The sequence below is a fragment of the Monodon monoceros genome, unplaced genomic scaffold (genome assembly GCF_005190385.1).
Source record: "Monodon monoceros isolate NGI ecotype Baffin Bay Population unplaced genomic scaffold, NGI_Narwhal_1 Super_Scaffold_16, whole genome shotgun sequence".
Classification (NCBI taxonomy): domain Eukaryota; kingdom Metazoa; phylum Chordata; class Mammalia; order Artiodactyla; family Monodontidae; genus Monodon; species Monodon monoceros.
Window position 1 is genome coordinate 96,225,595 of NW_021703772.1, and position 24,798 is coordinate 96,250,392.

At 41.7% G+C, this 24,798-nt stretch overlaps 1 protein-coding gene across 11 annotated transcripts in view; it reads left to right on the top strand.

Moving 5' to 3' along the window:
* NCKAP5 (NCK associated protein 5) overlaps positions 1 to 24,798 on the top strand; it is a 1,052,051-nt gene that overhangs the window by 446,418 nt on the left and 580,835 nt on the right. The window contains exon 1 of one of the 11 annotated variants that reach the window (XM_029224403.1): positions 16,405 to 16,510. The exons of 9 other annotated variants lie outside the window; for them this stretch is intronic. The gene's annotated coding sequence lies outside the window, so the exon portion shown is untranslated. Of the gene's footprint in view, positions 1 to 16,404; positions 16,511 to 23,808; positions 23,844 to 24,798 lie in introns of those variants that run through there. One more of the 11 variants, XM_029224404.1, reaches the window with a different exon arrangement.

The following is a 24,798-nucleotide window of genomic DNA, read 5'->3' on the forward strand; positions in this document are numbered from 1 at the left end:
GAGGGAACTACACCAGGACATGGACACCTAAATGTATGGGTCATTGGGTGGTCATCTTTGGAGGAGACCAACTATCATGGTCATTCTGATTATTTAAAGGTTTTAGGGATGCCTTTCCCATGCCTTTGCGGTGGTGCCATGAATAAGACAGCTCCAGTCAGTCTGTGAGCAGAGGATTTATGCCTCTCTGCCACTCCATGAGTTAACGGAAGGCAGATAACCTGGTTGCTCTTCTAAAGAATATGCTAGAGTCCACTGTTCTCTCTCATGATGAGTTTCACACGGTAGAGGAGCTGGTGGAACATGTCTGGGTGGGACTTTGTGATAATACCACCTCACATTTGAGTTTTTTATCTTAAACCACTTTTGCATATATTTCCCCTCCTTTCTTTCTCACTGTAATACACCTAGGTTTGGCCTCTATACCCATTCTATAGATAAAGGAACTGAGTCTAGGACTTTAAATGACCTTTCCAATGGTGCGAAGCTTGAAAAAAGCAGAAATAGAGTCTCATTACAGAGCATCTGCAACTGAGATGTTGCCTCCTCTTCTTGATTGCATTCCAGTGACAAATGTGGTGAAATGGGATGGGGATGGGGATGGTGGGAGCAGCAGGGAAGTGTAACGAGTGGAGGGTGTTGAGGAGAAGAAGGGCTGGTAGGTAGGACCTGAGGTCCCAGTACGTTTCCTAATTCTGCCACTTTCCACTTCGTGAACCCCAGCCTTTAACTTCTCTACTCTCCAGCCTTCATTTGCTTTATTTGTGGGATATACTATCTATTCCATGAAATAGAGAAGAATAATACTTGCCTTAATAACTCCATAGTCTTGTCATGAATGTTAAATGAAGTAAATTAAGTACAGGGTCTAGCAGAGGGCCTGGCATACAGAAGATATTCAAGACATGTTAATTCTTTTTTTCCTCTTTCATTATATTTCTGAAGGAATCTTCTTTCTTGGGCACAGAGATGAACACTTAGTCTATTTTGTTTTTTTTAATTTATTTTGTTCAAGCATAGTCGATTTACAGTGTTAATTTCTGCCATACAGCAAAGTGATTCAGTTATAGATGTATACATTCTTTTTCATATTCTTTTCTGTTATGGTTTATCACAGGATATTGAATATAGTTCCCTGTGCCATACAGTGGGACCTTGTTTTTTATCCATCCTATATATACATAATAATTTGCATCTGCTAATCCCAAACTTCCAATCCATCCCTCCCTCACCCACCCCCCTTTGACAACCACAGGTCTGTTCTTTATATCTGTGAGTCTGTTTCGTAGATGAGTTCATTTGTGTAATATTTTAGATTCTGCATTTAAGTGATATCATATGGTATTTGTCTTTCTCTTTCTGACTGACTTCGCTTAGTATGATAATCCCTAGGTCCATCCATGTGGCTGCAAGTGGCATTATTTCATTCTTTTATATGGCTGAGTAGTATCCTATTGTATATATGAACCACATCTTTATTCATTCATCTGTCGATGGACATTTAGGTTGTTTCCACGTCTTGGCTGTTGTGAATAGTGCTGCTATGAACATAGGGGTGAATGTATCTTTGAAAAATTTTTTATTGAAGTATAGTTGATTTACTGTAAATCAACTATACTTCAATAAAAAATTTTAAAAACACTTAATATATTTTGAAATGCATCGAGCATTATCAGTGTGCTTTGCGTCATCACAAAGTTGGGGGCTTCTTGCCCGGTTTCCCATCAGCAGTTCTGTTACAGTTGTCCACTTCAGAGAAGGGCAACTTGGGAAAGGTTGGCATCTTTACCCTGAACCACAGAACCGGTTATTCTGTAACAGGGCTGGGGATGTGAATGAATCCCTCTGTCCAGAAGGTACCTGGCAGGGTCTTCACCTCACATGCCACAAAAACTGTAGTTGACAGAGCCACCCTGGGCTCGCCACCCACCTCAGGAGGATGGGAAAGGACCGTGGCTTGCTTTTGTAAATAGCTCCTTCAGAAGATCATTCTGAGCATTGGGATGAATTCTACCGGCAGCACCACAGTCCTGAATTTAAATTTGCAGGCGTCCTGTATTAGAACTTTCGAAGGCTTCTGGCCTCTCCTTTCGGCTGGCACTGAAGAGAAGCTTTCTTCATTTGCATTTGGTATTGCTCCCAGGCAGCCTGACTCTGGCTTCAAAAACTTCTGTTCTAGAAAGGGGATGGCTGGGCTCACTCCCACAAGGATGTAGGAAAATGTTAGTGCATCTTCTTTGCCTAAATCAATGTCAGGGCAGCAGAAATGTGTCCTTGGAGTTGAAAAGTGACTGTTTCATAGCAGTAGTGCTTTGCTCACAGATCTTTTGTGATCTGATCTGATGGTGTCTGGTGGTGCTGAGCAGGTACTCAGCTTCGGCCAGCGATCGACGTCTGTGAGTCATGATGTTGTTGGAGGTTGTGCTTTTGTGTGTCTGTGTGACCAGAAAGAGAGCCCTGGGCTGAGAATGGAGGCTCAGAGAATCTCTTTTCAGCTGCTTCTAGGCATGGTTATATCAAAACTGACTTGAGCAGGTATATTTATTTCTTCTTTTTAAAGACCTCTGGAAAAAATGACTTTTTAGCTTTTCTGAGTAACCTTTCCTGCCAGGAACTCTCTCCTCATGGCTAATAAACAGCTCTCCAGTCTGCACACCAAGCTTCCGTTCTCTTGTTTGTTTAATCAGGAGATGTGGGGATGAGACTGAATAATGATGCTTCAGGTATTGGAAGGTATTGGAAGGATGATGTTAACTCACTGAAGCTACCTTCCCCCTATGTTATGCAGTTCCAATTCTTGAACTCAGGGTCTGTGAAATCATTTTTTCCTAAAGAAATTAAAATAATATTTGAGTGGGTTATGGCTACAGCCAAACATGAGGGGACTTCCTGATAGTTTCAGGGTCTAAGACCTCCATTTCAGAGAGCCGCTCAGATAAACAAAATGAGGTTGATTATTCATGGGGCAGAAATAGGCATTTGTATCATGTCTGGGTTTCGTGGCTCTTAAAAGAAATAAGCTTGTGAAAATAAATGTTAAGAGTTCAGGTTTCTGTGTATGCACTGATTTCATTTGCATTTTCTAAACTTAACATCTAAATTCTTATTGAGCTGCAAACTTGCTTCAGGTTACAGTTGCAATAGTGCCTTGCACAGTCAGTAATGAACGATTTTATATGCTTTTTTTTTTTTTGGCATCTGCGATGTGCTGGATGCTGTATTTAGTGTTATTGTCCCCCTTGAAACCCTTGTGCCTGGTGAGGTCAGAGCCGTGTCACCAAATAATGACCGGCACATTTATCCAAGGCCTGACCTGTCCTGGGAAGGCCTGGGCTGGCCTTGGGGGAGCTCAGTGGCAGTTTTAGGGTCTGGATCAGCATATATACAGTTGTCTTTTTTCTGTTCCACTGCTCTGGCTGTGACTAGCAGCAGCTATATGCTTCAAAGGCAAATAAAAAGAAATCTGAGAGAATTGTTTCTGACGTGGGTCCACTGAGGAATTAGCAGGCCGCGAGATGCCCAGGAGGGCAGAGCCTGCCTCAGAAGCAGATGGTCTCATCCTCCGTCCCCCTCAAGGCTTCGGGAGGCACGTGTGGCACGGTTTCCCAGCACCCTTTCAGGGTGGCATGCGCCCAGATTCATCTCTGCTGTGAGGCTGTGAACTCAGCCAGGGATAAAATCACGTCCATTCCCGTGGTGGATGCCAAGGGTGCGATGCAGGGCTCAGCGCCCCCGGGCTTCCAACTAGGAGCGCAGTGTGAAGTGGGCTGCCCTTCTGTGCCTGCCCTGCTCAGTTGGGGTCTGGGCTGCTCGCCAGCGGGTCACCCAAGGTCCAGGTCCTGGGCGCCTGGTCCCCCGGGGGCCATCCTGGCTGCACGCTTCCTCCCCACTCCCTGGCATGTTTTCTCTCTTGTCCCAGGTCCCTGGGCACTGCTCCGTGGCCAGCTCACCAAAAGATGGATTGTTTCTGATAAAGGTTTATCTCGTAGGTGTGGATTAATGTATACGCTGCCTGGGAAACATTTGTACATTTCATCAAACCCTCAAAGACTTGAACCTGTTGTTTTTCCTTATGCTGTGGCACCCATGCCCTAATTTCATCACAGGCACCTGCCGTTTGCAGATATCCTGTCATTCCTCTGTTTAAAACCCCTCCACTTAGATTGAAGTTAAAGCAGAAGCAAAAACAAGAAACCACTCTTTGCCATGGCCTAAAAGTTGGGCCCGACGTGGCCTGCCTTCTCCACCTTCCCTCTTCACCCACCCTCTTTCCTCTGCCTACAAAGCCCATCTGGCTGCTATCTCCCTGCTCTAGGCTAAGGCCTCCTCGTCTTTCAGGTCTAGCTTAAGGCTCCTTCCTCCAGAGACTAGGTCAGCCGTCCACCATGTGCTCCCACGGGTAGTGTCTTAGTCAGCTGGGGCTGCTGTAACAAATACCACAGACTGGGTGGCTCAAACCACATACATTCATTTCTCATAATTCCAAAATCAAGGTACCAGGAAATCCGGTGTCTGGTGAGGAATCTCTTCCTGGCTTGCAGACTCCAGCTTCTTGCTGTGTCCTCTCCTGTGTGTTTTTCTTTAATTTATTAATTTTAGTTTTGGCTGCATTGGGTCTTCTTTGCAGTGCACAGGCTTCTCGTTGTGGTGGCTTCTCTTGTTGCGGAGCACAGGTTCTAGGCTGGCGGGCCTCAATAGTTGTGGCACACAGGCTTCAGTAGTTGTGGCACGCGGGCTCTAGAGTGCAGGCTCAGTAGTTGTGGCGCATGGGCTTAGTTGCTGCACATGTGGGATCTTCCTGGACCAGGGCTCGTACCCGTGTCCCCTGCATTGGCAGGTGGATTCTTAACCGCTGCGCCACCAGGGAAGCCCCTGTGTCTTTTTTTACAAGGGTGCAAATCCCGTTCACGAGGGTTCCCCCCTCATACCTTCATTACCTCCCAAAGGCCCCACCTCCAAACACCTTCACATTGGGGATTAGAGCCTCAACATATGAGTTTTGGGAAGACACAAACATCCAGTCCATGGAGAACATTTTATGCCTCCTCTGTAGCTCTCATAACATTTGCTGTTAGTGTTTTGGGGTCAGATGGTCAGCTTCATACATGTGGAGACTGTGCGTTGTTCTCTAATTAGTATGGTGCACAGCGCTGGCACGTAGAAGGTACTCAGTAAGCACTCCCTGGGAAAAAGCAGGAAAACAAAGGAAGAAGGGTGCTGGGGTCAGGTCAGACTGGGGATAGTGGTACCCAGAGCAGTCTGGGAGAGTGTATTAGTCTCCTAATGCTGCTGTAACAAATTATCACAGATCTAGTGGCTTACAACAATACAAATTCATGGTCTTACAGTTCTGGAGGTCAGCAGTCTGAAATGGGTTTTGTAGTTCTAAGGTCAAGGTGTCGGCAAGACTGATTCCTTTGGAGGCTCTTAAGGAGAATCCATTTCCTTGTCAGTTGCAGCTTCCAGAAGCCACCTGCATCCATGGCTCAAGGCACCCTTCCAGCCATCGGGCCACTCCGACCCCTACTTCCATTGCCACATCTCCTTCTCTGACACTGACCTTCCTTGCCTCCCTCTTACAAGGATCCTTGTGATAAAATTGGAACCATTCAGATAACCCAGGATCATCTCCCCATCTCAAGATCCTTGACTCAGTCAGAGCTTCAAAGTCCCTTTTGCCACATAAGGTAATATTTTCACAGGTTTCAGGGACTAGGCTGTGGACAGTTTAATGGTGATGGGGAATATTATCTGACCAATCATAGAGAGTTTTTGTGACATGGAGAGATGGTGTCACATCTAAATCAGAGCCAGAAGGGTCAGGGATGTGCTCCAAGGAGGGGCATAGCGGCGACCAGAAAAGTCATAACAAGTGGGGGGAGGGACACATTTATGATGGGTTAAGCTGTTCTGGGGCTGAAGTAAGAGGTGTGAGCCAGGAGGCCCTTTGAATGTGGGCACCATCTAGCAGGGTGTTATGCCAGACTAAAGGCTCACTGGTGGCGTTGCTTCCAGAGACAAGGAACACAGTGCTGATTGCAGAGCCAGTGTTGCATGAGGGCTTGCTGATGACCAGACAGAGTTCAGCTCCATAACAAGACTAGAGGCTGATGTGAGTGGTCTCCAGAGTGGGTACAGAGGACTCTACTTACATGCCACTTGGCTCTAGTCATCCATGTAGCCTCCCTGACTGACGAGGATGCTTTCAAGTCAGGGTCCAGCCTAAGCCAGGTACCTTGGGACCTGACCCTGTCTGGAAATCAGTGGAGGATCCTGGGTCAACCGGGGTTGCCCAGAATGTATCTCCCCACTTTGGGAAAGTTGATGACCATTGTGCCCTCTCAGGCATGGAGTTGGGAAGGGACCCCCATGGCCAGGACTGGGGTCGGCAAGAGCACAGCATTTATCACTCTGGAACCAACTCCCTAAGTGCTTCTTCTGTCTACTTGGAACCTTTGTCTGACTGCTACATTTGCAGGTGGGTGATATAGTTTCTTCCTCGTTTCCAAGTGAATACCTGCATTGATCTTTTCTGCACTAGATTTGTGAATATAAAGGCTTTAGATATAGTAAATTTTGTAGCAGAGCCATCGTGAGAACTGATAAAGGCGCAGGATGTGATGAGAGGATGTGGTTTATCTTCCTTGGGGGGACTCAAAGAGAAATAGTTTAATAATGACTACTGTATTTGTTTCCTCTTGATACTGTAGCAACTTACTACAAACTTTAAAAAAAATGACTTAAAAAATACAGATGTATTGTCCTAAGATTCTGGAGGTCAGAAGCCCTAAAATCAAGTTGTCGGCAGGGCTATGTTCCTTCCGGAGGCTCTAGGGGAGAATCTGCTTCCTGACTTCCCAGCTTCTGAAGGTTGCTCGCGTTCCTTGGGTTGTGGTCCTCTTCCAGCAATGGGATCACTCTGATCTCTGCTTCCGTCACCCCATCTCTTTCTGTGACTCCAACTCTTCTGTATCCCTTTTATAAGGACCCTTATAGCTACATGGAGCTTACCCAGATAGTCCAGGATCATCTCCCCACGTCAAGGTTTTTAACTTAATCACACCTGCAAAGTCCCTTTTGCCATGTAAGTTAACAAATTTATACATTCGGTGATTAGGAGGTAGACATCTTTATTTGGGGGGGATGGGCATTATTTTGCCAACCATAGCTACCTGAATGGGGATATAAAGGAATCAGGGACGGGGTACAGATTGTGGGCTGCAGGGGGAGACTAAAGGGGCATCCAAAGTCCAGGATAAATGAATGTTGAGACATCTTCCTTGTCAGACTCAGAGGAAGGGAAAAAAATGAGAAGGTAGGATACTGAGAAACACGCAAGGGTAGTGCCCTTCAACAACTCTACAGTGGAGAGAGCATTATTTTTCTCTGAACTGATAAGTTATTGGTTGGAATTTAGGAAGGAAGAAGGTTTTCCCAAGGACCAGGGCTGGGTCTGTTGACCCAGTAGGTGAATAAGCAGGAGCAAGTCGTGTTCTGTGTGTGCTGTGTACTAGATCAGTCTGAGCAAAGGGTACCACTGTAAACCTATCAACTATGCAGCTGAATTTTAAAGCTGAGGTGTACTTCAGCATCATCTTGCCCCTGCATTTTATAAATTAGAAAACTAAAGCCTAGAAAGTTCAAGCGGGTTGTCCAACAACACATGGGAAGTTGGTGTCAGAATGTGGACTAGAAACCAAGGCTCTTGGCTCCAATCCTGAAATGGTCTCACACGTTAGTGTCCCATATACCGTTTAGCGCCTGCTGTAGAGGAAGGGTGTGGGAGAGGAGCGTGGGGCTGGGACACGTGCCCATTCTCTCCATCCCCAAACTGCAGGTTGCCTTTGGTTTGATGGAGCCCTGGGTGGTTTTGTTTGAGATAGACAAAAGGAAACTTTCTGAGTAGCATGCGGCATGACGTGAGCATGCATAGTCCCTGTGTGACTGGGTGTAGATTTAGAAATAGCTAGTCCCAAAACAATAGCAATGCAGATAGACTCACCCGCTTAGTCAATGTAGCATTATAATTGTACCATCTTCTAAAAATGGCTGTCATGAAATCAGGGGAGGTCATGTGACTGACTGATAGGAAGGCAGCTGCCCATGGCCAAGTTCATTACTGGTTTCCCCTTTCAACATCGAGTCTGTTTTCTTCCTGGGCAGTAAGAGAATAGTTTCTCCAGAATATCCATGCAGCTTTTAGGGATGAATTCCTAAACTGCTTTGAACACTTCATCAGAAATACGGTGGGTCAATTAGTAAGCAATCAGCATATGGCCTTGTTGGCAGAGCAACTGCAGACTGGACTTTGAAAGTTTCAATTCCCTTTTCCTAATATAGTAACATATCTGAAAGTATTTTAGAGTAATTCTGGTACGAGTAACATGAGACGAACATGACTTCAAGTAGCCTCAGCAGAAAATAGGGATGTGAGGGGACAGGGGGGAAATTGCAGAACCACAGAGTATGGGGAAAGGCAGAGAGCTGTGCAGAAGAGGAAGTGAATATACACTTGAGATATTCCGTGACTGCCTACTTCCAGATCGCCGGGTTTCAGAGTGAATGAAGGCCCTCTCCACTCCCAGCATAAGCTTCTATAAAGAAAACGTATATTCAGATATTTCAGTGGGCCTTTAACTATTCATGGACATTATCGCACAATAAATGCTTTGTGTAGCTGATTGGAATGCTTTTACTGCCTAAGATCTTGGGTTCCTAGTGAGTTTTTCTTTTTTAATTTAAAGTGATGAGGGTGGAGGCATGGGTAGAGACTGCTTATTGGATTTTAATTTAGTGCTGTAAAATTTGAAGGGGTTGAGAAGTTTTTATGTTCTTTTAATTGAAGGCTGCATAATTTTAAGGGGGTAGGAAATTACCATAGAATAAAATTGCTCTATGTAAAAAATTATTTTTAACATTCATCACAGTTTTTAATGTCAACGTCATTAATGGCACGATCATAAAACAGCCATTGGCCTCACTGCAACTGGATTTATTTAGTGAAAATGATGTAGAGACGTAACTATCGAGATAAGTTAAAGAAAAGACAACGCACAATCCCGCCTCAAGTTGCCAGTTATTTGATCCTTTTTAGGCAGGGCTGGGTGTATCCAAATGGAACGCAGTTTAGAATTTACAAAGCAGAAACAGACTTACAGATATCAAAAAACAAACGTACTGTTACCAAACGGGAAACGTGGAAGGAGGAGGGATAAACCAGGAGCTTGGGATTAACACACACACACTACTATATATAAGGTAGATAACCAACAAGGACCTACTGTATGGCACAGGGAACTCAGAATGCTCAATATTCTGGGATAACCTATACGAGAAAAGAATCTGAAAAAGAATGAATATATGTACATACATAGCTGAATCACTTTGCTGTGCACCTGAAACTAACACAAGATTGTAAATCAAGTGTATAATCCAACAAAATTTTAAAAATGCAAATGAACATTACTTTAAATGGTACATGTGATATAACTGGTTGGAGCTGCAAGATCTCAGCATTTGCTAGGTAGATCAGATGGAAAGAATGGGGTGTAAAATGCTTAAATTCCAGCCTCATTTGATGGTCTTGAAAAGAGGCCTGGGAAATAGGACATTCAGGGAGAAGTAAATAACCCTAAGGTTTAAGCAGAAACTGGGGAAGGTCTGAATGTCATCTTACTCTAGACTTTTACTCTAGACCCTTATTCTAGACTCTACACTGGCTGTTCATTCATCTACTGTGTATCTGTTCATCACTCAGCATTCTTTGGCACACATTCAAGCCTTTCCTTGTTCAGATGCATTCTACAGAGCTCTACTTCTAGGGGCATGTTTTCCAAGTTTTTCTGCCTGCAAACCACAGTAAGAAATACACTTTATATTTCAACTCAGTGCACATATACCTGTGAACTTATACACATGCAGGACACATACACACACAGGATGAAAACAAGTTTCTTAAAACAATGCTATAGCACCAAATGAAACGAAGGCAAGCTTGATGAGTTAGCCATTGCATACATTCCTCATATTACCTCCACCATGTATCCGTCACTGATCCTGGATCAATTGCAGTATGTACCTTCTTGCTAAGGGTCTGTGTAATGTATTGTGTGATTTCTAGTCTACCCTCTTCTTACGGAATACTGGTTTTAGCAAAATGGCTATGGAAAATTGGTTGCAGTAAAATGATTTTAATCTTCAACTAATATATCACTTCCCAGTTTGAAAAAGTTTGCAGAGAGCGGCAATAAATGTGGTTGAATGAATAAATCTTTTTTCACAAGCTTTTTTCATGCCATTATTCTGTCTAAGGGTGAACAATGATTTTTTTTTCCCCATTAGAATAGAACTTGGTATTCAGCGTTTTCTTCCTCAGCGGCTCCTCTTTACAGACCTCACTGTGGAAGTTTAGTCTATTTACAATCACCACTCATCTGCCCCAGCATCCTCCCTCCCTAGAATCGTTCTTATCACTCCCTCCTCAGACTACAGATTCAGTGTTGCACTTGTCTCTGCTTCAGGTTCACATCCACCTCTTTCACGAGGCATTACTAGATAAATTCAATCCTCAACCATCATCCTTTCTCATTCCCTACAGCACAGCTGTGGGAAGGTATGGTAGCTGTTGGTGCCAGCATTATAATCGTCTAGTGTTTGCTATCACTGTCTCCTTTTTCCCTTTGATAAAATTAAATCATTAATTTGTGAGAGTTCCATATTCTCTACATCTTTGCCCACAGACACTTGGTGTTTCCTTTTTTTTTTTAAAAACTTAACCACTCTGGTGGGTAGTAGCAGTATTGAATTGTGGTTTTGTTTGCATTTCTCTGATGACTAATGAAACTGATATTCATATGTTTATTTACCATTTCAATATCTTCTTTTGTGATATGGTCTGTTCAAGTCACTTGCCCATTTTTCCAGTGGGTTATATCTCTTTTTTCTTATTAATTTGTAGTAGTTTTTTTTTATATTACAGATTCAAGTCCTTAATTGGATATAGATATTGCAAATATATTTTCCTACCCTGAGGCTTACCTCTTCATTTTCTTGAATGTGTCTTTCGAAGAGGAGAAGTTCTTAGTATTAATAAAGCTGATTTGTCAGTTTTTCCCCTTTACGCTTTGTACCTGCTGAGTCCTCTTTAAGAAACCCTTGCCTATTCCAAACTCATGAAAATATATGTTCTTATGATTTTTTAAGTAGATACTTTGTTGTCTTATCTTTTATATTTATATTTGTAGTCACTCAGAAATGGATTGATCCTTATGATTTAAAGATCAAGAGTCATTTCTTCCCCCAGTGGATACCCAGCTGACTCCAAATCACGCAGTAAAAAGACCACTCTTTCCCAAATACTTTCTCTTGTTATCTTTGTCATATGTCAAATGACTGTCTATATATGAGTCTGTTTCTGACTCCATTTCGTTCCATAGGTCCCTTTGTTTATTTTTTCTTTAGACAGGCTGTCTCAATTCTCTAACTTTATAATAGCTCTTAACACAGCATAAAAGTCCTCTAGCTTTGTTGTTCTTTAAGATTGTCTTGGGCATTTTTTAAGTGTCATGCTAACCATGCACTATAGGATTCTACAAATGGGCTATGAATAAATTTTATGAGAGTGAAAGAGAAAGATGAGACTGACAAAATCAATGAGAGACATTCATGCATGTTGTAAGATAGTAGGTACTCGATGTTGATTTTGCAAGTTTCACGGTTGGGGTTGTTGATGAGAGAAGGTTGTATACAGGGAAATGGATACTGAGGGGATTTGACTGAGGAAAATAAGAGACAATAAAGATGAATTAAAGTGGTATTTAGAGTAGGACAAAGAACATCTGTCTTTATCAAATTAGGTACGAAAAGAAATATTTAAGTATAATTAAGATGTAAAATGGTAATGGTAGGGGCTTCCCTGGTGGCACAGTGGTTGAGAGTCCGCCTGCCGATGCAGGGGACATGGGTTCGTGCCCTGGTCCGGGAGGATCCCACATGCCGCGGAGCGGCTGGGCCCGTGAGCCATGGCCACTGAGCCTGCGCGTCCGGAGCCTGTGCTCCGCAACGGGAGAGGCCACAACAGTGAGAGGCCCGCGTACCGCAAAAAAAAAAAAAAAAAAAAAAAAAATTAATGGTAAACCTCAAAAGATTAGAGTGACTACATCTAGAAAGAACTTTCTGAAGAGAGTTCCATTTTGAAAGGATTATGATTAAAATCCATGTAGGAAAAAAGTCAGACCGTAGCCTTGCTTTATTTTTTTGGCTTGTCTACCATGTTCCTGTTGAGGGAGCCACAAATGAAAAATCTTAAATAGAAGGAAACTCTTAACCCTGAATTGCCACTCCCAGCCTGTGGTGTATGTACAGCCAAAACTCATGCACTGATGACATTACAACTGATGGGACTTCACATGCTTTCTTACCTCGGAGAAGAGGAGAAATAGAGAAATGTAAAGAAGCAAACATTGCATTTCTTGGGGCACATGTTGAACAGATGTCTATCCTCGTTGTTTGGGCGTTAGGACTCCTTGCTGCCTTATTTAGAAACGCCTGCCTTCATGGGTTTTCTAATTTAAATCCATGGTATTGATCAAATATGATAGCGTCAGCTTGCAAATACCTAGAGCTGGAGAGGGCTTAGATAAGTTGAACGTGTTGAAAAATGAAGCCCCCAGCATGGAATCCACGAGGGTGAGAAATAGTTTTATTTTATGTGGTTTGCAGGGAAGGGGACCAATTGGACTTTAAAAGATTGTTTCCATAGCTACTGGGCTGAATCAAAAGAAAATGCTGTCACGGCATTTTTCCCCTTGCTACCTTACTGCTCTACGGTAGCTACCAAGACAAGTCTTTTTCAGGAACCTAGTTATTCCGTAGATGAAATGCTGCGAAATGCTTCAATCTAGGGTCTGTTGGAAGCAGACTTGCTTTGTTGTGAGAATCCCATCACCTATCCCAGATTTGACGAGAGCTGCCTTTCTGTTCAAAAATCTTGTAGAAAGATTCTCCCCAGGTACAACTTTGTTGAGCAGCTCCCTAGCAATTGAAATTCTATTTCATGATTTTAAAAATGGGGGCTGTACTTAACTTATAGAAGAATCCAGCCTTTTCACTGCTCTTAACCTTTTTTTGTTTAAAGATGGGTACAGAGAATGATTTCTCAAAGGACCCTAAAAGTGATTGCTTTTGATGTTCATTATAATAAGGTCAGCCAAAAACAACAGACACTTCAAATCCAAAAGTAACAGTATTAGGACGAAGTTTTCTTTATTTTGGACACAAGCTATACATTGAGGTATATCATGTTGTGCTAGTTTTATACTCATCTACCATTTGTGCCAGTGAGGCCCTGATCTTTTGTATAAAGTACTCCATAGTAGGGGCCTTTTAGTAAAACACCTTCCCAATAATGATTTGTAATAGGTGAGAGAAGGAGGAAGAATAGACATTCACTTTTTTTTTTTTTACATCTTTATTGGAGATAATTGCTTTACAATGGTGTGTTAGTTTCTTCTTTATAACAAAGTGAATCAGTTATACATATACATATGTTTCCCATATCTCTTCCCTCTGCGTCTCCCTCCCACCCTCCCTATCCCACCCCTCTAGGTGGTCACAAAGCAACGAGCTGCTCTCCCTGTGCCATGCCGCTGCTTCCCACTAGCTATCTACCTTACGTTTGGTAGTGTATATATGTCCATGCCACTCTCTCGCTTTGTCACAGCTACCCTTCCCCCTCCCCATATCCTCAAGTCCATTCTCTAGTATGTCTGTGTCTTTATTGCTGTCTTACCCCTAGGTTCTTCATGACATTTTTTTTTCTTAAATTCCATATATATGTGTTAGCGTACGGTATTTGTCTTTCTCTTTCTGACTTACTTCACTCTGTGTGACAGACTCTAGGTCCATCCACCTCATTACGAATAGCTCAATTTCATTTCTTTTTATGGCTGAGTAATATTCCATTGTATATGTGCCACATCTTCTTTTTTTTGCCATCTAATTATTCCCTTTATTTTATTTTTTTTTACATCTTTATTGGAATATAATTGCTTTACAATGGTGTGTTAGTTTCTTCTTTATAACAAAGTGAATCAGTTATACATATACATATGTTCCCATATCTCTTCCATCTTGCGTCTCCCTCCCTCCCACCCTCCCTATCCCACCCCTCCAGGCGGTCACAAAGCACCGAGCTGATCTCCCTGTGCTATGTGGCTGCTTCCCACTAGCTATCTACCTTACGTTTGGTAGTGTATATATGTCCATGCTTCTCTCTCGCTTTGTCACAGTTTACCCTTCCTTAAATTCCATATATATGTGTTAGCATACGGTATTTGTCTTTCTCTTTCTGACTTTCTTCACTCTGTATGACACACTAATGTTTATCTGTCTCTCAGTTGAGGATCGTGCCAGGGTTGAGTACCTCTATTGTTTTTTCAAGAATGTGTGTCCTGTCATTTACATTTCTTTTAAGGCTGATAGATCCAAGCTGACTTCTAAGAAGGGTCTGGCTGATACTGCATGCGGTAGCTGTATTCTTTTAGGGGTTTACCGAAGTCTGCGTTGACACAGTTAATGGTGGCATTTCCATTAGCCACCCGCTCAGCCACTTTTAGTAAAGCCACAGTCTGATTAAGAAATGTGAGCTGGCCCTGCAGATACAGCTTCCAGGCAAATACCCTGCCCCCTCATTCTGACCAGGTGACTCCTTTGAAGGTCCCCTCTAGAAATCCTGGAGCCACCACTCTTTGTCTCTGGATGTCTCCTCCATGCTAGAGCCGGTTTCTTGTTTTTAAAGCACATTCACTTTTTCGATGCAAAGCCATCTCCCTTTCTTTGGAGTCGACTGTGATTCCAGGAACAAGTCAAAGTTAATTTTTCTGAATGCACTACCAGTTGTTTTTGTTGTTTAAAAAAAGAAAAGAAAAGAAAACAGGGTATTTACGCAGTCCGTGCTGACAGCATTGGTTATTTTCAGGAATTGGATGAGTAATTCCAAATAAAAATGGAGCTCTTTTGTCTTGATCGTGTTTATTTTTAATGCCCCAAATATCCCTATAATCTGTATCACTCATCTCATCCTGAAATTCAGTTATCTAGGAGACAAGCCTGGGGAAGGCCAATTGGACAAAAACACATTCCTGGGATATCTGAAAGAAGGAGGGTTATTAGCCCCCTGCAGATATGGGGGAAGAACAGAGGGATATGGCAGGGTAGATAAAAGTAAGAGAAAAGAAAAAACTCTTTAGTCCTCAGAATGAGAGGAGAAAGGATCTCGATAGACAGCCATTATCCCAGGGTATGACTTGTTGCATCCATTGCTGAGTGCTGGATACGTGCCTCAATTTATAAATACAAATTGTCTTTTGCAAACACGATGTAAATGAATCTTCTTGGGAAGATCCCAAAGTCAGATTTCAGGGCTAGAAATCACCAGTGATTGTGATAATGTTTCTGATGGTTTTAGTAATGTTTGAGCTCCTCCGTGACGGTATGAAATGTTCACGTATCTTTACATGGGACTTTTTATTTATGACTACTGAGTAGCACTGCTGATTCTGAACTAAAACCCCAAAGAGGGAGGGGAAGGGAGTTCTTTGACCTCTGAAAGCAGACAATTTCTGGAATTATCAATAGTTGTTTATAAGCACAGCGTGGGAACGTTGCACCAGAGGAAAGCCTGTGAGCTTCGCTAAGACCTTTAACTTGCTCTCAAAGAGCCAGGTTCCTTTGCCTGTTAGTCCCAGACAGCAAACAGAAAGTGAAGCCCATGTTGAGGATTGCATTCTAGAATAAGAAAATGGCAAAGGAAGGAAACTTAGAAACTCATGATTATTTCTAGATATACCAAAATGTTAGCAGCTGGTAATGTTGGGAGAGTGGGTGCAAGGGAGCAACACGTAGTCAAATGCTTTTATTTGAAATAAGATTAATCTGCTATCCTGGATGAAAATAGAGGCAAACAGCAGCCATCCAGTGCGTGCTTTATAAATCACATTATTAGGGCTTGCTTAAAGCATTCACCTAGTATTCTATATGGTGGTGGTTGGCGGGGCCGCCATATGCCAGCTTGGGCCTGAGCCAGGGAAGCACACAGGAAGGCTTTTGCATTCCACCCCTGCCTGGCAAAAAGCACTTTTTGTGTGTGGCATAAGTGGCCAAGTTCTTTGTACACAATGGGAAGCTGAAATTTCATTTCCACGTGAAATTAGTGAATAATGGCTTTCGAGACTCACTGAATAAGCATGTCCAAGACACAGTCAGCATTTTAAGTCCGTATACAGGACGCCAGCCATCTGGATGAAAAATAAATCAGTTATGCAGTTACATCAGGGGGCTCAGAGGTGAGGCCTGAGGAAGGCAAAAATGTATGGGTGCTGAACCAAAGCTTTTGCTTTTCACCAGGGCTTTGGTGTGATCAAGGTTTGTCACTTCTGTGATTCCATGGCACTTTTCTGCTGGCCTGATGTACCAAGCCACAAATGCTCATGCCTTGATGTGCAGTTGTAAGGTATTGTCTACTGTGTATCTGTTTAATGTTTTTATCTAACTATTTTATTACTTTTGAAAATCTTTTCAAAATATACCTACACATTAATTTTGGATTTTAGGTTCCAAGAGAGTAGATAATCTATCTGCATGGCTAAGTTCCTAACTGTAGGATATACAGTTCTAGAGTTCATACTTTCCCTTGATGATGAAATTTATATTTTTTCCAAATGGTAATGATAAGATTTCCTTTTCTGCTAAGTTAAAGATTGGTTGTTAAAAATAAGATTTAAACTAAAAGTCTGATTTCATTTTTGGTAGAGTGTGATTTGAAAAAACGAGACCAGGGTTGCTTATTTTGAGATAGTAAGATCTTGGTCATTTGTGGATAATAATTAAAGCTAAAACATGGAAACTAAAATGAGAGAAGCAGATGGAACATCTCCTAGGTGAGTATGAACATTTGTTCTAAAAAAAAATGGAACAGGTGCCAGCAAGGTGTATAATTATTTTCTTTCAATTACACCTGCTTTTGATTTTTAAAAAATGTTGTCAAAGCAGTGTTTCAGCTTTATTTACCTTGCTTCAGTTTCCTTCAAAAATGCTTTGGAATTTAGCACATGAACAGGACATAAATGAAAAGTAGTGGTATTTGAAGGAAGTCAGTTAATGAGCTATAAAATAATTCCTTGGTTTAAGAACTTTGGGGGGTAGGAAAAATCAGAATCTAGCTGGTACAATCAGATACTCCGATTTTCCTATAGTCTGGTTCTATAATAGAGAAGATTAAGAGTTTACAGAAAAGAAACGAAGTATCAGTAAGGTTTCTTTAATTTGCTAGAATTCCAGGGTATGGTATTTCACAGAATATATTATTCAAAATATACATCAAGAACAGAACTGTTTGTTTCATGCTCCTATAATTTTGTTGATTCACATGCTGCTGTAAATAAATGGGCCATCAGCTGGAGTTTCACTGTCCTTTGCAATTTGAGCTATGCACTGAAAATGTATTAGTTATAATGGGATTTGGCTTGTAACTTTATAGTGTGAGCTGTACACATTAATTAATTCTGAGGCAGCTGCTCAACACAAATTCTTTCTGGTAAACATAATAAGTGAACGTATTTTGGAAGATGCCAGCACATAATGTATTGAATGCATTCTGATAAGGGCATTTGGCTTATTTGATTGGCAGGAATAAAAAAATTAATATTTATGGAAATCCAGCATGATTAAGTATAAAATGGTAGTTTAAAACTAGTCTTTTACATTTTGGATTCTATGTATGATCTAAGGACCTAATAAAGGAATTGGGGTTGTTTATTAACCTGAAATAGGAGATATATTACAAGGTACCACGTAGACTGATAAGAGATGGAAGGGGACTAAAGGGGACTTACCCTCTTTTATCCATTCCTTTTGCTTTGTGATGAGAAAACTGAGACCAGAGAGGTTGGGATTTATCTGTAACCATATGAATGGTAGGAGAATGGAAGCAAGAACTCAGCCTTTTGACACTTTGAATGCTGTCTCATGAATCGTGAATTCATGGAACCCTGTCTAGGTAAGAATGAGATAAAGTGAGAAGTTACTGCAAATCCAATTCACTTGGAAATAAGAAAGATTGTTTTGTTTTGGAGGGTACTTATTTGGGGCTGCCTAGAAAAGCTTTGGAGTCTTTTCTGGACATCATGTAAGGAAAGGCTAGAGAAGTGTAAGTACTAGATGTTAGAGGGACAAGAAGAGTTCTTCAGCTGCCTTCTCAGAGCTGTGATTTCCACATCGCTTCCTGTGGTCTAGCTTTTCCGTCCAATGGGATGATTTCTATGAAATTATGCGTTAAATTCACCCTCCTTGAGACCCATGCTGAAAACATGTTTCACTGTTCCTCTGGGATGCTGGGACATCCAGACCTGCTTCTGCGTTTGTTTCCTCAGCCTTAAGAAAAGGCATACTCTGAGTCATGATCTTGTTTTGTTTTGTTTCTGAGATTTTCATTTTTTTAAATTTTTATGGGAGTATAGTTGATTTACAATGTTGTGTTAGTTTCTGCTGTACAGCAAAGCGAATCAGTTATACGTATGAATCATGATCTGCTGGGGAAATCATTTAGGTCCCAGCTTTTGAGATCTACCTTCTTTTTGTTATACTCAGTATTTTATACTGTTATATTCAGTAGTTTGTTTGACTTCGGATGTGGAATTATGGCCCCGCAGTCTGCACACATTTAGAAGAGTTAAGGTGAATCAATTTCTCTCATGGATGGCACATGCCCACTTGGGCGTTTGCCCCTCAGAACAGTGTTGACCAAAGTCTTCTCAAATAAATGTGGTTCTCTCTGTTGACTCATTTGGCTGTGTCCCCGGAGTAGAAGAGAGCTAGCAAAGTTGTATTGGAAACATGTTGGATTTTAAGTTGTGAGCACATGTATCTCATTGTTTACGAAAAAAGTGAGGCACTCCCAACTCTGTGTCATAGAGAGGGTAGGCTTGGCTGTGTAACAAATAAACTCTCAAATTGTCGTGACTTAGCTAACAAATAGATTTCTTACTTATACAATAGCACTGAGTGTCTGTTCAGATTTAGTCGGGAGCTTTCCTCCATGCAGTTATTCAAGGACCCAAGCTGATGGAGCTCTCCTGAATTCGAACTGTAGTCTCCAAGGTTGCTGTAGTGTTCCTCTCCATCCCAGTAAGCCAGGAGAGGGAAACTGCATGGAACCATCTGTAGAAGGTTATTATGGGCCAGACCCATGAGTAGCGCAGATCACTGCACTCAGACTTCATTGGCTGGAATGCTAACTGCAAGGGAGATAGGAAAATGTAGTTTCGCTCTGAGCCTAGAAGAAGAGGAAATGGATTTGGATAGTTTGTAGCCATGCACGTACACACATGCACACGTGTGTGTATATGTTATGTATTATATGTGTGTGTATCTATATCTCTATGTGGGTATATAAGTACATATAGATATAGATATATAGATATCCACACATAAATAGCTTTGTTTTAAATCTGCTCTGGGAGTGAATGTGTGTTTTGAAAGTTATATCACTGTAGCTTATGCAGTTTATATTTGAATTATTGAACCTCTTTGCTTTCTTTTTCTGCTGATAGTTGATTTCATGTTCACATTCTTTAGCCGTGTGCCTTATGTCCAGAATCCTTACAGATGTCCGAGTTATGCCTTCTTTCCGATTCCCATCAGCATCTCCCTAACAGGATGGCACCTTTGCCGGAGGGCACTATGGAAAGAAGCCTGATGAGCAATGGAGAGAGATCAAAATCCCTTTAAATCCAGCTTGGCTGGTCAGAGTGGGCAGAGATGCTTCATGCTCAGCAGCGAGGCCCCCTCAGCCCTGGGCTCTTGGCTCTCCACAGACGTTTAGTGTGCGGGGGCCTCCTTGGCCATGGCCTCCCTGGGGGACTGAGTTCTTTCAACTGATCCTACTTCTCTCTGGCAGCCTCAAACACATGAAGTATCCATATTCAGAACCTAAGTCTGGGAAAGGACATCCATCACATTCCTGTTGTATTAAAAGCAGAGGGAGATGAGAAAGGGATAACATAGGTCCTAGTGAAATTAAGGTGTGTCACTTTGCAGAGAGAAACTAAGGTAAGTCACCTTTCCATCACTTGACCAATCCAGCTGACTTCAGGATAATGGAAATCATGTTCTCTCTCATGAGAACACATACGTTTTCAATGGCAGGAGCGGGGGCTGTCTCCTTCCAGTACCTCTCCCAGCTAGAAACACCACAGGCGGCATCCTGTACCTCCACCTTCTGGCTTACCATGTTACTTTCAGCTAATTGTAGTTTGAACAGCAGAAGTGACTTGACAATGAAGGCAAGAGGTGCTGGTCCAAACTAGTCTGAGTTAGTGAGGTTTCCCTCCCACCCATATGGAATTAGAATTGCATTATTTTTCAAGTATTCATATGAACTAGAGCTGAGCTGATTGATACCATAGCCCCGGGACAAACTGTACTTTAATGTGGCAATGAGACCCCCTTTTAAGGGTTATTTTTCAAAGCCTCAGCCTCAGCTCAGTAATGTTTTTCTTCCTTTGCAGTTCCGTCTTTCATTGTATTTATCGCCTTGCAATGCATTTGTTGACAGGTCTGCTCACCTGCTAGATTGTGAGCTTCAGAAAGGCCATTCCGTGTCTCGTTCTCTTGGGAAGCTCTGATGGCTGGCCCAGAGGGGAACTTAATAAATGTGTGTGGAATTAATGAATCTTGAACGAATAAGTAAATAAGTTTTATGTGACTAGATGCTTTCAAAATCTTGAAAAGCTTAAAAAATTCTTAGTACAGTGTTCTAGAACTTCAGTCTCCTTTAATATCATTTATTATTCTTTTATCTCTCGAATATTATTATAGAACAAAGAACCTGCCTAGGCCCTTGATTCTGAGTTAGTGAAATCTGAAGTGGTCATATCTGTACCAAGAAAGAGTTAGTTTGTTACATTTTTACACACGATCTCTGCTTAGGAGTATGTTGTTTGTCGTAATTAATCAAGGCAGAGTTTTTTTGTTTTTGTTTTTGTTTTTGTTTTTTGCAGTACGCGGTCCTCTCACTGTTGTGGACTCTCCCATTGCGGAGCAACAGGCTCCGGACGTGCAGGCTCTGCGGCCATGGCTCACGGGCCCAGCCGCTCCGCGGCATGTGGGATCTTCCCGGACCGGGGCACGAACCCGTGTCTCCTGCATCAGCAGGCAGACTCTCAACCACTGCGCCACCAGGGAAGCCCCAAAGGCAGAGTTTTTTAAGCAAGGCTGTGTTGTTTCCTAAAGTAAATGATTTAGATTCATCAAATAGGAGCATTCCTTATTGGCGAGTTTCTGCTTTTATGTGTGCTTTATGTTGCAATCCTGGTTTGTTACTATCAGGACAACTTGGTAACTGCAACCTGTGGAGGTAATAGACTTGTCACCGACATGCTCAAGTCTGAATTGCCATTTTAATTGGATTTGTTTGAAAGGTTTATGCATAAAAGGCTGTGATTTTCTAATTAGCAAGTTGATAGCCTATTTCTGACAATATTCATCTGACCTGGAACTCAGATGCCTTTTGATTGATCATAAATAATCTTAGTATTTCCCATTTCTACTAGTATATTGACTTCAGCAATACATTTACATGCAATTTCGTGTTTTCATATGCTCTTCTATGAAATACGGTGAATCTGAGGTAGATGTTTTAAATTGTGTTGTTTGCGCACACCTGACAGGACACTGGTTTTGCCTTTAGGTAGGTCAGATTCCTTAAGTGCCCACTTGTGCTGGTCACTGCACCAGCATTTTCCAAACCTACATTTTCTCAGAGCTAAAAACCACTGGTGGAGTAAATACAGTCACTTCTCATAATTCATGACGGTGATGTTCTAGAAAGTTGCTGCAAACATTGACTTAGTGAATAGTGCACCATCACTCCTAAGGGGAATACGGAGGTTCCTGATGTCAGACTTTCTGTTTTCTCCCTCTGAGAATTAGAATGAATCTATAGAGTTTAGCCCATGACCAAAGGCTGAGGGTCAAAAGTGGAAGAGAAATCAGCAAAATCACAAGCTCGTCTAGATTTTGTTCCTGACAGACTTTTCCAGATGTGAGCAGTGTGTCAAGGAATTCACAATGGTCGGCCCTGGAATTAATGTTCCTAAAGCTGGCTTATCCCTCATGGAGTATCAGTGCCGTAGAGATTTAGACTTGCCATTTTTCAAAACAGACCTATCAGGGTCCAGAGAACTAAGAGTCCCATAGTTCGAACAGAAGAGTAAACTAATACGTTTTATTTAATGACTATAAGTTTTATGGAAAAGTAAACTTAAAAGCATCTGGTTGTGTGTTCAGATTATCCTTGTTGCTCATTTGACCCATACAGAGTAGATGCCTTGAAATTCTTCCCTGTACTTCAGCTGATCTAAGGGTATTATCACATTGCCATCATCCCTTGTAGAAACTGGAATTCTGTCCTTGAACCTTAAGCTCTCAGCTGACCACCAGCCTTGAAATCCCCTTCGTAGAACCCTGCCTTTCAGGAACATTCTAGACTTTTCCAAATCTGGACCTTTACCCATACATACCCTGTCAGAATGTGCTTCTCTGAAGTGCGTGCCTGAATTTCCTATTTTGAACTCTTAGGAGTGCCCCTAAGAGTAGGGGCAGGGGTTGCTCAAAGGTCCTAGCCTTGCTGTCTGGCCCTTCTGGCTACAGACCCTGCTGGGGAATTATTGCTGGAATCATGCTTGGTTTGATCATGTTTCAAAAGCAGAGTAAATCCATTCGTAACGAACAACGAATTAGGTTCCACAGGAATCTCCTCTGGAGGTATGTGGTTTGAAGGAGTTTAGTGCAATGGTTTAAAGTTCAAATGGCTGTTCATCTGGAAGGTCTTATTACTCATCTGTAAAAAGGATAGATTTGCAAGGATTCAATAAGGTGACATACGTAGGAGCATATAAGACAGTGGCTGCCACATTTTAATGGCTGAATAAGTGCTACCTAATTGAATTATGGATTGTTTTTTACTCTTCCCCAACTCTAGCGGGCTATCCACATAGACTTTGAAATACCCGATCAGATTGTAGTTCATATGTAAAATGGTTGGTATTAAATGTAGTTAGGTGTACGTATCATGTCTGTAAAGTTATGGAATAGGAAACCTCCATATTCAATAGATTGTTTATAAACTTGGACTTCTGAAAATATGCACTCCATTCGGACTTTTTTATTTCAATATAATATAAATGTACTTTGCAGGGGCTTCCCTGGTGGCGCAGTGGTTGAGAGTCCGCCTGCCGATGCAGGGGACGTGGGTTCGTGCCCCGGTCCGGGAAGATACCGCATGCCGCGGAGCGGCTGGGCCCGTGAGCCATGGCCGCTGAGCCTACGCGTCCGGAGCCTGTGCTCCACAATGGGAGAGGCCACAACAGTGAGAGGCCCGCGTACTGCAAAAAAAAAAAAAAAAAAATGTACTTTGCAGCAAAATTATATTAATATGGGATGCTGGCCAGAATATGAAAATAATTTCACTTACAGAGTTGAACATTCTATTTATAATTGCAAGAAATGAGCATTGGTAAAATCCGGGACCGAAGTAGTATTTTACAAGTTCTAGCTTTTGGAGGGCAGGGGCCATTGTGTCTGTGTGTACTTTTCAAAACCCTGTGTCTTCCATATTGACTTAAATGTAATAGGTCAATGGATATAATGTTGAATAAAGACTTACAAGTTGTATTGTCACCCTTTCCTCTGTTTCTCTCTAAACTTTCTTCTTTTCTTAAAGATTTTCCTCCCACGCGACTGTATACTGGCATTGGCTGATTTTGACAGCACTGCAGGTTTTCCCAGTGAGTAGCAGTTATCCATTCTTGGGTTCACATAACAGAAAAGCTGGTTTGTTGAATAGATTCAGTGTGGTTCCTTCTGCAAGTGCTTATCTTGTTCACTGGTTGCTTTGTAATTGTTATTACTTTGAAAAAGCATTTCTTTTTCATCTGGACACTCAGATTATATAGAATGAGACTTTTTCCTATTGAGGTATATTCTTATCAGGATGTTTTTCTTCTATTTTATAAATAATAGTATTATTAGACATAGGATGAAACTCTCTTGTAGTTAGTGCCAAAGGAAACAATACAATAGGGCATGTGCAGTAGGGGGTGAGCCAGATAGAGCAGCTATCTTGTTTTCCTTGCTTCCCTTTAATCAATGCAGTATTCTCTTAAAACGTTCTTATCCATCTTTTGTGGGCACTGTTTTGTGCATTTCCTTCCTTTCTTCCTTTTCTTTTGTGACAATGTTTCTATTTCTTTAATTTATCAAGGTGTCACATACAACAGACTTACTGTATTACACTAAAGACATTCTCCATTTGCAAGAAAGTCTGTCTGTTGCTAGGTTTGCTTTTCTTTGGGACTAACTCGGACATTGCTAGTGATTTCTGCCTTTGATCTTAAGAATGTATTACAGCTCCGGACTTCGTCTCTCAGTAATTTTTTTTTTTTAAATGGATTGAGGCTTTCCCCAAAGCAGATATTTTGTCCTTCTTTAATGGAATTCCTGTCTATGACGGTCTGTTTTTATTGTGACTTTCTCGACTACTGAGCCTTTCTTGGATGTGGGTGCCTACAGAAGAATCCTTTTCTCTTTGTTTTGTTTTCACTTACGTCTTTTAGACCTGAGAATGTAGCCAAGGAGCAAAGAAAACAACAAAGTGTTTGTGATCAAGAATGTTTTTAGCTACAAATCTCAGGTTTACCATTATCCACTAAAAAAGTACATGCTTTCTTTACCTGTTTAGTT